Consider the following 18,520-nt stretch of genomic DNA (forward strand, 5'->3'; position numbering starts at 1 on the left):
CACATAATGACTTCATTAAGTGCTTTTGGATGCATGAATGAACACTATCACAAATATTTTCCCTTGATCCAAATAAGAATTATGTTTATAATTCTGTTTTGTTCATTACTTGATGTCAGTTCGGTCTTAACTGTTAACATTAATAAATATAATGTAAACCCCTTTTTGAGTTGTCATGTTTCCTTTCATAACAAATGTTATTGTGTATATATCATTAGTAGTTTTTAGGTATGTTTGATTGTAATGCAAAAAGTACATACTACTATTGCAATGTTTGTCTGCCCATATGTTCGCATGAAACAACTCAATTCCCAATTTAAATTAAATGTAGCACACTTAATTCTTCAAGGAAATTTGTTTGCAAAGAAATTTTTGTTGAAACATCTTGAAGACAATGTGCTGAGTAAAGTTTTGAAATTTCAAAACCTTCCACTGAGAAGCACTGCTGAATTTTCAAAAGCATTTTAAATATTGTGTGACTTCAATTACAGATTAGCTTACTGTTTCAAATTTATATTGACAGAGGTTACCACAACTAGCTTTTTTATACAATCCCCCTACACTTGTTTGACAGATGCTACTGATTATGTAACAGTGGAACACCTGCAGAGTCATGTGCTTCATAGGATATCTGCATATGTGGCTTCTCCAGCTGCATACACAGACCTTTGGTCACAGCAGCTCACTTTTCCTGGTGTTTAAAATTATAGAAGGTAAATTACATAATGTTCGTAAGTGAAAAGAAAAACAGCTTTAGAAATTAAAGAAAATGGGAAACCCACTACCTAATTGTGGTTCTGTGAAACATTAAGTATACACTGATTAAGTGTGCACTCAGAATTTTATCTAAACTAAAAACAACCTCCCCACTCTACTGTCTACAGATCATAATGATTCAATGTTTCTCTGACTGTAAAATGTATCTACAAAGCACCACAATGACCTATTATCCATTTTGGTCAGATGCACCCAACAATCTTAGATTAAAACTTCAAACATCCATTGGGTACTACGAAAATCTGTATGTATAAGAAATTTAAAGTACAATTAGCCACAGACCCTCCACATCAAACATTTTTTCATCATGAGTTGGAATCTGTTATCTGTGAAAACTGTTTCATATATATGATGCAGTACAACAGCAGCAAAAAACAAAGTAAAAGAACCATATAAATATAATAATATGCTTAAACTGCATTCACAAAGATGTTAGTAAAAGAAGCTGAAGACCATACATGCTGAAGAAACACTCTTACCAAATAAGTTAAAAGGACCAGTTATCTTAGTCAATAAACTTTAACTCTGTCTCTGCAGAAAGCTATTTTCTAGTCACCATAGTCAAACACAACAGAAACTGCACTGTCACTGATATTTAGTGAATGTCTAAGATATTGTGAAGTTTAAAATACCCAGGGTCGTGAAATAAACAGATTGACACAAAGCTTGCAAGACACACTTCACAAAACATGTAACACTCTGTATATTGGAGAAAATATTCTCACTCAGTCTTTTATGAGCACATCTGTGCTTTTCTACGGTTTCATTGAAGACGATTAAGTACATGCTGTGTCTACATAACAGCCATTTTTAAAAATACAATAGCTAATACAAAAACTAAACTCAAATGAACCCAAAATAAAAACTAAACTATAAATGGTTAACAGGACCTAAAGCTAAACTGAAACTAAAATGAAAGGTGAAAAACAAATAAAATTACTAAAGTAACTGAAAAAAATGATACAAAAAAATACCACTGCAGTAAACCTAGCACTGACTCTTGCATGACCCTATTTCTAATATAAATAATTGAAAAAATGTTTCTTGCACTATAACCCAAGTCTGTACCATGGTATGAAACGCATACAGCCCTGTATAAAACTTTAATGATCAACAAGATGAACCATAACTATTGATTTAATAGGATTTCAATACAGACACTGCATTAAAAAAAACAGGACTGACTGTAACTTGCTCAAATAATATAAAAAACATAAGGTAAAAAAGGGTTTACACAAAAACAAAGCAAAGGTCATCTAATATCCCTGAATCTGGATTTTTTAAAAGAGAAAACCCCACCAATGAGAAAGAGAGGAAGGCCAACAACCAGAACAAAACTGTTAAGAGTAGATAGATAGATACTTTATTAATCCCAAGGGGAAATTCACATACTCCAGCAGCAGCAGCATACTGATAAAGAAAATATTAAATTAAAGAGTGATAACAATGCAGGTATACAGACAGACAATAACTTTGAATAACGTTAACGTTTACCCCCCGGGTGGAATTGAAGAGTCGCATAGTGTGGGGGAGGAACGATCTCCTCAGTCTGTCAGTGGAGTAGGAAAGTGACAGCAGTCTGTTGCTGAAGCTGCTCCTCTGTCTGGAGCGGATACTGTTTAGTGGATGAAGTGGATTCTCCATCATTGACAGGAGCCTGCTCAGTGCCTGTTGCTCTGCCACAGATGTCAAACTGTCTAGCTCTGTGCCTACAATAGAGCCTGCCTTCCTCACCAGTTTGTCCAGGCATGAGGCGTACCTCTTCTTTATGCTGCCTCCCCAGCACACCACCGCGTAGAAGAGGGCGCTCGTCACAACCGTCTAATAGAACCTCCGGAGCATCTTATTGCAGATGCTGAAGGACGCCAGCCTTCTAAGTATAGTCGGCTCTGTCCTTTCTTGCACAGAGCATCAGTATTGGCAGTCCAGTCCAATTTATCATCCAGCTGCACTCCCAGGTATTTACAGGTCTGCACCCTCTGCACAAAGTCACCTCTGATGATCACGGGGTCCATGAGGGGTCTGGGCCTCCTAAAATCCACCACCAGCTCCTTGGTTTTGCTGGTGTTCAGGTGTAGGTGGTTTGAGTTGCACCATTTAACAAAGTCCTTGATTAGGCCCCTATACTCCTCCTCCTGCCCACTCCTGAACAGCCCACAATAGCAGTGTTGTCAGCGAACTTTTGCACTTGGCAGGACTTCAAAGTTGTATTTGAAGTCCGATGTATATAGGCTGAACAGGACCGGAGAAAGTACAGTCCCCTGTGGTGCTCCTGTGTTGCTGACCACAATGTCAGACCTGCAGTTCCCGAGACGCACATACTGAGGTCTGTCTGTAAGATAGTCCATGATCCATGCTACCAGGTATGAATCTACTCCCATCTCTGTCAGTTTGTCCCTAAGAAGCAGAGGTTGGATGGTGTTGAAGGCGCTAGAGAAGTCCAGAAACACAACTTACAGCACCACTGCCTCTGTCCAAGTGGGAGAGGGATCGTAGTAAAGAGAGAAAGTAGTAAAGAGAGAAAGGAGTCCCCCCCCCCCCCATATAAATGCTTTATGCTAGTAAAGACAAATGAATAGATAAAATAATAAATGAATAAAGATAAATGGAGTAAGAGAGAGGAGAGAACCTGCTTCCTCAATTTACCGTATTTTTCGCACCATAAGACGCACTTTTTTTCCCCCAAAAGAAGGTTGGAAATGTCTGTGCGTCTTATGGAGCGAATATTGCGTCAGAGACCATGATGTGTATTACCTGACAGAAGTCGACATCCAGGGGTAGAGGGCGACAAAACTCACTGATACGTTACAGGCATTCCCTCTGTGCTTAGAGGAATGTTAGACTCATTGACTCGGCATCTAATCCTTGCGTATGTGTGAGTTGCGAAATTTAAACAAATGTACACAAAGGCAAGATGGCATTGACATCTCATGAGGGAGCGAAGCGAGTGCAGAAAACAAATGTTTTGCGCATTATCTCTGAGTCGGACTCTGATTTTCAGAATCTGATTTTGTTGAGAGTGATCAGGAGATCGAACAAGAGAGTGAGGAACTGGCATCAGCTAATCGGGACACCATTTGTGCAGCCAATGCACCTATGGCAAGGTTCGTGTGGGAGGAATACCTAGACATTGATCCGTGGGTGCCAAACTGGCTACCGGACTTCACAAGACAGTATGGCTTGCTGTTGGACTCGACAGATTACCAGCCGCTGGACTACTTCAGGCTGTTCTTTCCTGAAGCTCCCTTTGAGCTACTGTCAGATGAGACAAACAGGTATGCAGAGCAATTTTTTGAATCAAGGGCAGTGCTTGCACCGCATTCTCGTTTTTCAAACTGGAAAAACGCAACAAAACACGAGATGAAGGGCTTTGTGGCATTACAAATATAGATGGGACTAGACTGGCGATATAACTTCAGGGAGCATTGGTCCAAATGTGCATGATGATAGGTATGTGCTCCTGCAAAGTGACTGTGAGCAACTGAGCTTCATAAATTTTGACACTAGCGGTGAGGAGTTCTTGGGGTTTCCATAAAACTAGAAGAGTGCTTGAAACTTAAAGTCTCTCCTTATTTGTTAATGACAGTGATGATGTTTCTTAATACCACTGTTGAATTTACATGGTTGAAATATTATTCTGCTATATTTTATTAAACATATTAGTACACCATTTGGTTCAGAATATTTTTTTTTCTTGTTTTCCTCCTCTAAACCTAGGTGCGTCTAATGGTCAGGTGCGTCTTATGGAGCAAAAAATACGGTAATTGCTTATTCTAACATGTTATTATTGATTAGGTCCTGCACAGATCCAGTAAGTGAGAATTAGATTTTTTCCAATTTCCAATAGTATATAACATCAGATACCCACTGACTGAAAAAAGGTGGGTTTGGGTTCTTCCAGTTGAGCAAGAGAAGTCGACATGCTAGTAGTGAAATAAAGGCAATTTTTTTTTTTTTTTTTTGTGTCCTTCTCCACTTTGAATCCATCTGGGAGTACACCAAACACAGCTGTTAATGGATTAGGAGGGATTGTGACACCAAGGCTATCTGATAGGCATTTAAAAGATTTCACCCAGAATGATGTTAATTTGGTACACACCCAAAACATGTGGCCCACTGAAGCTGAAGCTTGATTGCAATGTTCGCAGGTTGGATCTTGCCCTGGAAACATCTTGGACAATTTTAAACAAGATAGATGTGCTTGATAAAAGATTTTAAGTTGAATGATTGAATGTTTTGAACATATGGAGCTAGAGTGAATTCTGTGTATGGCTGCCTTCCACTCTGTTTCTGAAATGTTGTGTAAGAGATCCTTTTTCACACTGTGCTCTGGGATCTTTAAAAGGAAGGGACTTTAAAATGTTTTTATATATTATAGAAATGCTCTCCCGAGTCCCCAAGACTGATCCAATATCTCTTCTGGAACAGAAATAGGTGGGTGGTGAGGAAAACTGGGCAGATTATGTTTACTAAAGTTTCTAATTTGGAGATGTTGGAAAAACTGTGTTGATGGGAGATTAAATTTAATTGTTCATAGGATGCAAAGACATTATTTATATACAAATCTCTAAATGATTTAATCCCATATGTTTTCCAAACATTAAAAACTGTTAAGTTCGATAGGGGGGAAAAAGGTGCTTATCATATTAACTTAAAGTGCTTCCTAAATTGGTTCCATATTCTGAGTAAATGAAGGACAAATGGGTTGCTAGTATATTGACAATACCTTGTATTTAATCGTGCATAAAGCACGGAATATAAAGAAGTGCTGCAGGATTAAATTTTTGTTGAAGACCAAGCTAGTGCGTGTTCATCTATTTGTGTCACTGTCCAGGTTTTTATAGCTTGCATGTTTGCTGCCCAGTAATAAAATGGAAAATTAGGTACAGCCATGCATGCCGCTTTCTGATTTAAGTCGTTGTAGGGTCACCTTTTGCATGCGTGGATTTTTTGAAATCCAAATAAATGAGGTTATCATTAAATCTGATTTCAGAAAAAAAAATTCGCTAATGTATATAGGGATGTTTTGAAATAGAAACGGACTTAGGGAGGATATTCATCTTCACAATGTTAATTCTTCCTGCTAAAGTAAGATGGAGGGTAGACCATCTATGCACATCTTGTTTAATTTTATCCATGCAAATGGTAAAATCTTGTTGAAAAAGAGCTTTATGTTTACTTGTGATGTTAATCCCTAGGTATTTAAAATGATCTGAAACGATAAAAGGAAAGGCGTCCAATCTAATGTGGTTTGCTACAGAATTCGCTGCAATGAGCACACTTTTGTACAAATTAATTTTAAGTCCAGATATCTTTTGAAATTCTACTAGTGCTGTTAGGGCTGTAGGCACACATATTTTGAGTGTCGGTGTAGTATAGCGGGTCCACAGCTCAGATCAAAGGCCACTTTTTAAATAAATAATCACTGCACTCGTGACTTAGAGAGGGTGCATGGTAGTGTGGCCGGAGCAGTTCCCGGGTGATTCGGACTTTCCTCGCTTAAGTGCACAGGTGTGAAGTCGTCCACATCCATGATTGTTGCCGGGAGCTGCTAATTGCCACACCTGATCCACGTCCCTGTATTATTTAATAGAAGCGCGAGGCGTATGAAAGGGAGGAAACAGGAAATGAAAGGAGAAAAAAAGAGGAAGTAAAAAAGAATGAGAAAGAACGGAGGTTAAAGGAGAAGGCGGCAGCAGGAAGGAGAAAGCCAGTACGTGAGAGCGAGAGCAGGTTGGACGGTAATGCAGCTGGTAGCAGAGCCCCGGAGGAGTGTTTGGCTGACTCTTGGAGGGGGCAGATTGATCGACTGGCCGTTGTAGGAAGCGGAGTCGAGGAGGCTTTGGGCGTGTTGAGCCCCAGCGTGAGCACCCTGGACGCTGGGGGAGGCACCCAAGTCTCTGTCCGGCTGGAACCCGACGTAGCCGGGGTTCGGAGGGCTACCCGACCAGAAAAGAAGAGGCTGCATTTGCTGGTTGGGCAACTCCCCTGTAGCGGGGGCTGAATGGGAGAAGCAGGGGAGCCACCAGTAGAAGGCTTTAGTTTTAAAGAGACTACTTTCAGCCATTATTTTAACCTCGGCTTTTAAAGGATTTTTTTTCTATTGTGTTTTTAACCTCCACCCTTTCACCTGTTTTTATTGGATTATTTATTTAATGACTTCTCTGAAGCACTGCATTATTTATTTGGACACTTTTGTTTTTGATATTGCGGTTTTTAATAAAAGCACTTTGCACTTTTTGCACCATAGCCTTGCTTTGTTGTGTCTCACTGTCCAGCTCATCAGTGACATTTCCAATGATGTCAGGTTCGAGGGCTCCCAGAAGTAAGATATATACAGTACCATATCATCAGTATATAGTGATATTTTCTGTTCAAGTCCTTCTCAGAAAATCCCTTTTATTTCTGATGCATTCTGAAAGTAAACACCTAATGGCTCAAAAGTAGGGCTCAAATAGCAGGGGTGACAATGGGCATCCTTGTCTAGTACCGTGTTCTAGTTTGAAGTAGTCTGAAATAATGTTAATACAAACTGAGGCTTCTGGACTGGTATACTGTAGTTTAATCCATGCATACATGTTCAGGCCAAACCCAAATTTATGTAAAGTGGTGAACAGGTAATCCAATTCAATCTGCATCCTAAGAGGAGCATTAGACTTCGTGAGTGAATATATTAAATTAAATAGGTGTCGAAGATTGGAAGCCAAATGTCTAACTTTAATAAATCCTAATTCAGAATTAAACCTAGAATTAACTGAAACAATTATGGTATCCATCAATTTCCCCACTGGAATCTCAGCTGCTTTCGAAGTACTCATATGCATTTAGATGCTGTACAGATAAACACTGTACCTTCTTGGGTTCTTGAAAACACTTTGCCTTCAAGAACGCAATTCCTGCTACAAATTTTATATTTTCTCATTTGTTTTTTGCAAGCCTACGAAGTATGCTACTCTAGCAACTGTTTAGAACATAAACTTCAAACAATAAACAGCTGAAACATACATACAGTATGATATACTGCTCAAATAACGTATACACTGCACAGCAAACAAGGGTAGTAAGGATGTATAAATTTACTCAAAAAACCTGAGGGAAAATATTTAAATTAACATTATTGTAAAGAATTTAAGTAAATTTCATTAGATGAATTCATCAGTAAAATGAAAATTGCAAAAATGTCTGTATAACCATGTACATGAGCATACTAAGCCAGGGTAATAAATATACTTCTATGTGAAAAACTGCAGTTTTCTAGAAAATGGTCTCAGGACAGTGAGCTGTACTTGCATAATCCTTAAATTATGTGAACTAACTTCTTACTCCAATAATAGCACATTGTACTCAAAATCTCAACATTTCTTGATTTTTCAGCTGTTAGCCAACTGCTAAGGCATTTAATCATAACACAGTGTACTGAACTTAAATAGAAGCGCACTATTAAATTTAGTTATTTCAATAATAGTGTGCGAGAAAATAGTATTTGTATATTACAATATTTTAGCTGTATCATTAATGCATCTGAAAATTTTTTTTTCCTCTTTTAAAGGCCATCTATCGTATGGTAGAAGCAATGTCATTTACCGATTCTTGAATCAATCCTTCAAGGCTGCTGAAAACACATCCCAGGTGTGTTCCGCATTAAACCAGTTAAGAAAACGCCAAGGGTATACAAAAGCGGTCATCACGGAAAAGGGCTACTTTTAAGAACCTAAAATATTTTCTAAACTTAACACTTTTCTGATCAGTACATAATTGCAGTGTTATTTCATAATTTTGACATCTATTATTCTAAAATGAAAAAAAAATTTCTATAAAAAGATATTTCCAAACTTTTTACTGTTACTTTAAGAAGGCACTGCCACTAGTGTAGGACTGAGTGATAAACCAGTCAATAAGGTATACTGGATGACATTTTTACCATACGGGCTAAGAAGAATAACAAAAACCTTTAAACATTTAAATATGAAACCCTTACTTTTACGAAATTTGCCTATCTGTACTAAGTAAAATGTGATTTTGTAACTGCTTGTGTCTTACACTAGTGTCGTTTGTATGGATTTTTATGTGAAATATGTATGAATAACTTGAAATGCAGACATACCTATATGAACATAATATCCTAAGAGAGACTGTTCCTTACTGGCCAGGCAACATAGTTTGATATCTTAGCTCAAAAGCATCTGTTGGCGCCATCTACCTGCATGAGCAAGTAATGAGTTATAGATAAAACAACTGATAAGTCATAGAACCACATTGTTTCTTGTATAAGAAAGCAAAATTGGGCTAAATAATTGTATCTGCTGCCAAGATTTCAATTAGAATGGTTTTCTTTTTTATTTTCCTTTTTGTTTTGATTAAAATTTATTGAGGGTTTATTTCTAAAGTCTAAAATATTAAACACTCATAAGAATTACCATTTATTTTAATAAACATAATTATTTCTTAAACAAAACTCATCAGTTCCATTCACTATAGCTTATTTAAAAAAATGTATTTTAACATATTTAACATTGAAAATATAGCATCATTCTGTATTTTCTAATCAAAGTACTCATTTTGGTACTTGGCACTATTCCAGAGTGTTTGTGAACTACTTGGTATCAGTATCAGCTGAGAAAAAAAAAAAAGAGTCTTCAGTGTTGAGTCAATTTTAAGATGCCTTTCTGTGCTGTCCTTTAGATGTGAAACTTTGAACCTGCTTCAGTCAGCATTACTGAAGTTAACTTTTCACTAGAGTGGTAATCTGAACAAGCAATTAGGAGTTAGGTGTTTCATGTTCAATATATGTATTCATTCAAATACATCCAATTACGGTTTAAATTGTGGTGTCAGATATTTCAAAACAACACACAAATGGCATTAAAATGACATTAACATGCCACATTCATAATAAAAGATTCAATCTTTCTTACAGTGGTGTGAAAAACTATTTGCCCCCTTCCCGATTTCTTATTCTTTTGCATGTTTGTCACACAAAATGTTTCTGATCATCAAACACATTTAACCATTAGTCAAATATAACACAAGTAAACACAAAATGCAGTTTGTAAATGGTGGTTTTTATTATTTAGGGAGAAAAAAAAATCCAAACCTACATGGCCCTGTGTGAAAAAGTAATTGCTCCCTGAACCTAATAACTGGTTGGGCCAGTTAGACAGTAGAATTCATGGTTCCATCTATCACAGCAAGCCTTCCAGGTCCTGAAGCAGCAAAACAACCCCAGACCATCACACTACCACCACCATATTTCACTGTTGGTATGATGCTCTTTTTCTGAAATGCTGTGTTCCTTTTACGCCAGATGTAACGGGACATTTGCCTTCCAAAAAGTTCAACTTTTGTCTCATCAGTCCACAAGGTATTTTCCCAAAAGTCTTGGCAATCATTGAGATGTTTCTTAGCAAAATTGAGATGAGCCCTAATGTTCTTTTTGCTTAACAGTGGTTTGCGTCTTGGAAATCTGCCATGCAGGCCGTTTTTGCCCAGTCTCTTTCTTATGGTGGAGTCGTGAACACTGACCTTAATTGAGGCAAGTGAGGCCTGCAGTTCTTTAGACATTGTCCTGGGGTCTTTTGTGACCTCTCGGATGAGTTGTCTCTGCGCTCTTGGGGTAATTTTGGTCGGCTGGCCACTCCTGGGAAGGTTCACCACTGTTCCATGTTTTTGCCATTTGTGGATAATGGCTCTCACTGTGGTTCGCTGGAGTCCCAAAGCTTTAGAAATGGCTTTATAACCTTTACCAGACTGACAGATCTCAATTACTTCTGTTCTCATTTGTTCCTGAATTTCTTTGGATCTTGGCATGATGTCTAGCTTTTGAGGTGCTTTTGGTCTACTTCTCTGTGTCAGGCAGCTCCTATTTAAGTGATTTCTTGATTGAAACAGGTGTGGCAGTAATCAGGCCTGGGGGTGGCTACAGAAATTGAACTCAGGTGTGATACACCACAGTTAGGTTATTTTTTAACAAGGGGGCAATTACTTTTTCACACAGGGCCATGTAGGTTTGGATTTTTTTTCTCCCTAAATAATAAAAACCATCATTTAAAAACTGCATTTTGTGTTTACTTGTGTTATATTTGACTAATGGTTAAATGTGTTTGATGATCAGAAAAATTTTGTGTGACAAACATGCAAAAGAATAAGAAATCAGGAAGGGGCAAATAGTTTTTCACACCACTGTATATTTATGAGGATGTGATAAATTCTGTTAAGTGAGCAAAACATGCTGAACATAGTATAGTTCTTAATTGGCTTAATAATACAAGCATTAACTATAAGAATTTATAGGCTGCTTTGATTCTGGATTTAAAATTTTTAGCGTATACTGGCTATAATTATCATTGCTTCTTCTCCTTTCGGCTGCTCCCCTTAGGGGTTGCCACAGTAGATCATCTTTTTCTATATCTGTCTGTCCTCTGCTAAACTTGACAATTCTTTTTGTTGTAATGCAAACATCTTCACAAAAATGAATATATGAAGTTCCACCATCAGTGTATTTGTGTATGTTGGAGGTGGAAGCTTTGAAGGCACTCCAGCCTGTACAGGTAAAGCAGTCTTGAAGTTCCTCTATTGCCTTGCTGGACCACTTTCTAACTGTTCTTTTCACCGACTTCACAGTTTTCAGCTTTTGTTTGTAAGCAGGATTAAGGTGAATCATAGAATGGTAAGAATTACCAAAGGGGGCACAGGACAAATTATGATAAGCATCCTCTTAACAGTAGAATCCCTGAAGCCTACGAAAAAACACATAATCCTGGGCCACCTTAAATTCCTTAGCAACTCTCCATTTGCGTCTTTTGTTTTGCAAATGTGTCGATAAACACAAGCAGCCTGCTATCCCATCCCCTTAACTGCCGCAGCTCAATTCAAGACAAAATGTTCTCCCAGCTCAAGTCTGTTTGGGTGTGGGTGTGAGGTGCATGGAGATGTATATGGTAAATAATATATTGTTATTTGGAACACATGCATTTCATGTGTGTTCCGTGTCTACAACGATTTATGTAAATGTAGGATGACAGGAAATGCAAGGCAAGAAATGTTGAATACATACATACCTAAAACAAACTTTTTTCATTTTATATGTCCTTGCCTGGCCGGGACCCCACTTTCTTGAGAGGGGCGGGGAAGCAAGTGTGGGCAGAACATTACCTCCCCCAGGACGCTACATGGCAGCCTCCATGGGGTTGCAGCAGTGCTTCGGACTCCTACAGGACTTAATGGGAGATGGAATTGTCTACAGCCCTGTTGGGAACCAGGGGCGCTACAGTTGCTCCAGATCCTGCATGGGCGATCCTTTCACCACACCCAGAAGTGCTGCCGGAAGTAGATCATCAAGCACCTGGAGCACTTCCAGGTAACACAGAAAAGGAGCCAGCAGACAGTACTCAGGAAGCCAGAGTCTGGAGATGAAGCTTGCTGAGGAGGAATGGAGGAAAACGAAAAGAAAAATAGAGAAATAGAATACTGTGCTGTGAGTGTGCTTAGTGGGACTGGGTTGTGGCTTGTGGGAATGAGAAAGAAAAAATTGTGTATTTTTTATAAGTGCTTCCTGCATCTGTCTAAACTTAACACACAGTACTAATGACAAAATTTTGACATGAAGTGTATGATGTGTGAAGACTGTAGTCCAAATATCAAACACACACTTTCACAAAAGGTACACGTATAACAAGTGCGCTTTTATTCAAGAATATAATCTAAGTAAAAGAAATCGGGTTAGGGTACAACGCTGTCACGACTGCATGGGTGGTGCAGAGGTAACAACTAGTGACTCAATCAAGAAGTTGTCGGTTCGATTCCGAGTACCTCCTAGAAATACCGTAGTGAGCTGCTCTTATTGTTACAATTATAGAAGAAAAACATTCACTTGATTGGAGTCTGTAGCAGCCGGTGTAAATTGGTGGTACAGTGGAACCTCTGTTCACGAACGTCTCGGTACACGAAACCTCGGTTTATGACCAAAAAGTTCGCCAAACTTTTGCCTCGGTTCATGACCACACACTCGGTATACGAACAAGCCAGTTTCCCTTTCGGTTTGTGCACACTGATGATTTCTGCACGTGTTGCATTGTTCTCGGTCAGACATGCGTGCGTGCTTTCGCTGTGAACTCTGTGCTCTATTTCATTTCCCTTCCGGTTCGTACGCGCCGATTACTGTATTTAAGCACGTGTTCAGCCTCTCCCTGTTCATTGTTCTCAGTCAGACGTGCATGCTTTACCTGGGAACTCTTTGTGCTCTACAATATTTCGTGTGCTTTTGCAGTTAACCATGGCTTCTAAGAATGTGAAGAGTGGTGAGAAGAAAGTTTTGCAGAAAACTGAAATCGAAGTAAAGAAAGAAATTATTGAAAAGTATGAGTGTGGCGTTCGTGTTACTGATCTTGCCGCCGAGTACAAGAAGTCAAAACCTAGGATTTCGACTATTCTAAAGCAGAAAGAATCTATTAAAGCACCTGATGTTGCAAAAGGAGTTACTGAGTTAACCAGGCAGAGGCCTCAAGTGCTGGAAGAAGTGGAAAAACTGTTTACCAGTCAACTCATTTACCAATTTGAGAATTCCTCGTGCTTTCAAGTAGCACAATGTAAACAAAGCCAGACTGCCAGTGATGTGGAGGAAAACACGAAGGGCTGGGTCACAAGGACTTTGTTTTTGGAATGGCTGCACGAGGCTTTCGCTCCCACCAGCTAAACAGCTAAAAACACCAGAAACCCAAGAAATCACAAGAGAGAAAACACCTAAAGGAAAACATCCCTCCATCGCGGAGCCAGACTCTCCCTCAAAACTGTAACCTCCTGTCCACCCATTTTCTCCTCACTTCATGCCAGACCTTGACTCATGCAAGGTTAGTTTTCTTGGTGTTTATGGTTAGTTTTTGTATTACAGATTTTTCAAATGTTCCTTTTTTTCCCCCCGTGTTTAAAACTCATTAAAAAAAGTGTTTGTACAGCAATCGGTTGCAAGGCTATAGCGCGAACTCCTGTAAATGTTACTTTCTTGGTTGCTTGTGGTTGGTTTTTAAATAAAGTTCGGATTTGTTCAAAAGTTCCTTTTTTTCCCCTGTGCTTAAAACTCATTAAAAAAAAGTGTTTATACAGCGATCGGTTGCAAGGCTATAGCGCGAACTGCTGCAATGTTATAGAGAGAGAGAGCGGGCTCGCGTGCTGCTGAGAGAGAGAGAGAGCACGTGCAGCTGAGAGTGAGCGAGCCTGCTCGTGCAGCTAAGCTGGGAGCCTTGGTATTTGTGTTAGTGTTATTCAATGTTTTTACATTAGTTTACTATTACACTGTGCATTCTACGGAGTAATTAACTATATTTGTGCTTAAAAATCTTTAAAAAATATATTTACATACAGTTCGTACGGTCTGGAATGGATTAATTGTATTTACATACAATCCTATGGGGGAAATTGCTTCGGTTCACGACCAAATCGGTTTACGACCAGAGGTTTGGAACGAATTATGGTCGTGAACCGAGGTTCCACTGTACTTGTAAAAGTTAGCATTTTTTTCACTCAGTTTTTTTCCTCTCAGTTAAAACCCTTTGTTTTATTGCAAAGTTCGGTAATGTGACCCACTCGGTACAGTGTTAAGTCGGGTTAAGTCCAATGGAGTCGGGAATAGAGTTATTCATCCACGTTTCGGTAAAGCACAAAGCAGATAAAAAAAAGAAAAGTCAGTTTTAGCAAGTATTAATTGCTGCAGTTTGTTGACTTTGTTCTCCAGCAAGCACACATTAGATATATGCATTTGCTACCATTTTATATTTAATTTGAAAGGTTCTGACATCTACAGAAAATTTGCTTGTTTTTTCAAAAAATGTTCAAAATGAAAAGGGGTTTAGGAATATTAGGAATTTAAAACAATTACTTTTATATATCTCTCCAGTAGGAATATACAGGAGATATATAAAAGTAATTGTTTTAAATGCAGTTTGAAATTCCCAATGCTTCTGAGATGTAGATATTAGTACACCAGCATGTATATCACTATGTCCACTTAGCGATAAAACCTTCCAACACAAGGCTCCTCAACTTAATGAACTGTTATGATACAATATGTATAGTTACATAAAGTGAACCCGTATGTTTTCATTTTTAGGCTTTCTTAGCCTACTAATCCATGCTATTTTGTTTTTTTTAACAGTGTAAAAGCAGACTAAAATTTAATGTTGTTGTTTCTTAGATAAAACATTTTACTTAAAATCAAAAAATATCTGTTCTCAAAATGTCAAGCCCTTACCAAAAACAAGGTTACACTTAACTTCTGTCATACAAAGAAATAACACCAAATGATAATACTGTAACAACTATTTTCTTAATCAATTCCCACTTGAGAATATTACATTCGCCCTCCCGTTACTGCTTTTGGTTGATGAGTCTACTACTTTTTCCCCTCTTAAAGTCATTAATACCAAGCACAACTTTTCTTCCATCAGTAGTCTTACATCCTCCACTATGAGATTGTTAGGGATATGACATTCACTAAATAGTGCCACCTGCTGACCAGAAGAATACCAACATGCTGATCAAATGGCCACCTAAATATACAAGCATTGTTTTGCCCACTGGCCTCGAGCAATGTTCACAGGAATAATGTAAACCAGGTTTCACTCTTAGCTGTAATTTATGTCTTTTCTGCCCTGTATAAATTTTGTTTACAAAGACAAAAAGGTAGGCAGAAATGCAATATTTATTGATATGTTCCAATGTTGGCTTTTCTTCTTCATACTGTGTATGTGTAGTACTGAAGTATTATTAGGTCTACTCTGCAACTGTGGAATAAATTGAACAGAAAAAGATAATCAAATCAGTAATTGCAATGTGCATGGCAATTGTCTACTAAAATTTCATGATTATGACAGCCGTACTCTTGATCAATTAAGAGAAATAATGCATGCAATACATAAAAAGGCAATTAAACAGTAATAAAATTCTTTGGCAACTACTGTATATTCATCATCGACTATTAGAGATTATATTAATTGTTGCCACACAACTGTCTATTAAAATTTTAACACACACTATGGAAAAAATTCAATCTTTATTTGGAGTTAGTTAAAACCTTATAACAATGGCAAGATGTAATTAAAAAGTTTAATGTATTACAGTCATGCTTGAAAGTTTGTGAATGCACAGTATGAGATTTAGTTTTAAAAAAACAAAACAAAATGAGCATTTATTTAAATGAAGAAACAATTTGATTTAAAAAAACTTCTAATTTGAGTATTATGAAAGAAAATATACATTCTGCAAAAGAATATATACAGTATATAGAAAGTATGCAGGTGCAAAACTAAGTAAAACCTTATTTCTATAATTTACACCAAGGTAATCCAGGATTGAGTGAATAAAAGAGTTATCTGAAATGATGGTTAGAGGAAGCAAAAAAGCAGCACAGTAAAGAATCCTTAGAGTGTAGAATAATGAGTCAAACAAAAAACACATTAGGAGAACCACAGAAAAAAGCATAGGATGCTCAGCGGCAACATGTTAAAGGTTATAAAAGCAACCTCAAAAAAATTCAGGCACCATAAATCAATTGTTAAAACACTATAAAAGTTAAAGTAATTTAAAACAAGATATTAGCTTGAATAATGAAAGCAACAAAAGTTGTCCTTAAATAACATCCAGAAATTTACACACCTCCCTATGCCATCTAAGGCCTCTTAAAAAAAACAAATTAAAAAAATACCCATCTGAAGTTTGCCGGAGAGTGTCCAGGCAAGGCTGAAGAGTTATGGAAGTCTGCTGTCTGGACAAATGAACCAATAATTGAACCATTTGGGCACAAATAGGCCCACAATGGGCAAACAGTCAAAACTGCCCATCACCAACAAAATATTTCCCTATTGTCAGACATGGTCACAGAAGTGTCCTTTATTTTTAATTCTGGCAGCAGGCGATGTGACATCACCAAGGGAACAATGAATTCTGAAAAAACATCAAGGGATTCTTGAAGTGTCAAGCCATCAGTTTAAAAACTCATGGTGGGCATAAAGCATATTCAAGCAGATTAGCATTGTTATTCTTCACCCAGTGTTAAAGTATACCAAGTATATAGTACATCTTATATTTGAATTGATAAAATGTAGCTTATGGTGGCTAGGTTTCATACACAGCAGATTGCAAATCAAGTCATGAAAAAATATTAGTTGATGTGTGTTAAAGTGGAGAAGGGCCTGTGATTAACTGTTGTTCAGTTTTCTTGAGCATACCATTTATTAAAACTATTCCCATTAGAGTAGGGTCCAATACTCACCAAAAGAAAAATACGTTAAGGCAAAAATGACCAGTTCTATCATAAAATCACTATCAATTTTACCTTATGAAAAGAGAAAAGCAAATGAAATAAGTTGCACATCTAGCTATTAGTATTAGTAATTCAATAATAAAGAACCAGTAAAAACTATATTCATGCCCCATCCTTGCTATCTGCAAAACATATTCCATAGTATAGTCCTTAGCACTGCATGTCCAGCGCTTTGCTCTTCTACACACAGGTGCATCTCCCATTCTAAATCAATGCTATTTAAAATCAATTAAGTGAGATGCACCTTCCTCATGTAATTAGTTCCAACACTGTTTAGCTGCAGGTTGATAATGTCAGTTTTCAATAATAATCTTAGTTGTAACAGTTCAAACAAATGATCATGTAATTTATTTTTCCTTCCATTCATTCATTCAACTGATTTTTTTGTGTGTATATTTTTAATTTTAACTTACATAACACAGCACACTCTTTTCCCTTACATTGTATTGGGAATCTGAAGGAATGGCTGACAAATAAAAGAGGAAAAGTATACAAGTTGGTGCAACTAATGTTAAGGTAAAATTGAAACAGTAAACTAATTTGTATCAGAAGTTGCACAGAATGTTTCTGTTTTAAGATAGAGGAGTTCGCAGATCTGCCAATGCTTAATTAGAGATTGTGAAATCTCAAAAATTTACACATCCTGCCTAAGATAACTCAACAAATATTTAACTGTCTCAACAAATTTCTTTGTAAGTGTGCCGAAGTGTGCCAAATTTCAACAAAATCAGTCTGCAGGGGAGCCATGTTGTTTCATGTGCACAAAAAGACAGACAGACAAGGTTATCTCAGTACGTGCATCTCCATATATGCAAATACATCTAAAGACTAATATACCAACCAAAGTTTGGCAATTACAGCTTAAATGGAAATATGGAAACGTCCATTTCTCGGATATAAAACACATCCTGTATTTCTCATTTCAAGCTGTAAAACAGACATACACATCTGAAAACACCTTCAATGTTGATATTAACAGAACTGTTAAGATGCATATTATTTTCAACACTGAATCCAAAAGCAAAAAATTAATCAAGAATGTCCACAGATTAGTGATATTAGAATGTATAACTCTCTAAACAGCCCTGCTCCAGGGCAGATGTGCTATATATTCTGAATTGTGTACTCAGATTTTAAAACTGCTAATGTGCTAACATAAATGCACATATGCATATCAAATGCACTTGGATGCATACATTTCTAATGTTCTCTTTTTTGTTTATTATTGCAGTCTTTCAGATCTCTTGATTTTTGTTTGCATTGTCACATACAAGGCTTACATTCCATGCCTTCACTTGTTTTCAATTACAAATACATTTATGGAGTGTCAGTTGGCCCAAAACCTGAGGAAGCTCATGGCTGATCTGGAAAGTCTAAAACAAGCTTCTGGTTAAAGGATGGGGCTGCCAAAAAATTTTTTTTAATGATTAA

The 18,520-nt window shown here is 37.4% G+C and overlaps 1 protein-coding gene across 8 annotated transcripts in view; it reads right to left on the reverse strand.

Annotated features, from left to right (window-relative positions):
* The window catches only part of adnpb (activity-dependent neuroprotector homeobox b), a 119,634-nt gene that overhangs the window by 74,563 nt on the left and 26,551 nt on the right, over positions 1–18,520 (reverse strand). For 3 of the 8 annotated variants that reach the window (XM_051932983.1, XM_051932987.1, XM_051932985.1), the window contains exon 2: positions 8,882–8,977. The exons of the other annotated variants lie outside the window; for them this stretch is intronic. The gene's annotated coding sequence lies outside the window, so the exon portion shown is untranslated. The remainder of the gene's footprint in view (positions 1–8,881; positions 8,978–18,520) is intronic. 8 annotated transcript variants of the gene reach the window in all.

Source organism: Erpetoichthys calabaricus, chromosome 10, assembly GCF_900747795.2.
Source record: "Erpetoichthys calabaricus chromosome 10, fErpCal1.3, whole genome shotgun sequence".
In the NCBI taxonomy this organism is placed as follows: Eukaryota; Metazoa; Chordata; class Cladistia; order Polypteriformes; family Polypteridae; genus Erpetoichthys; species Erpetoichthys calabaricus.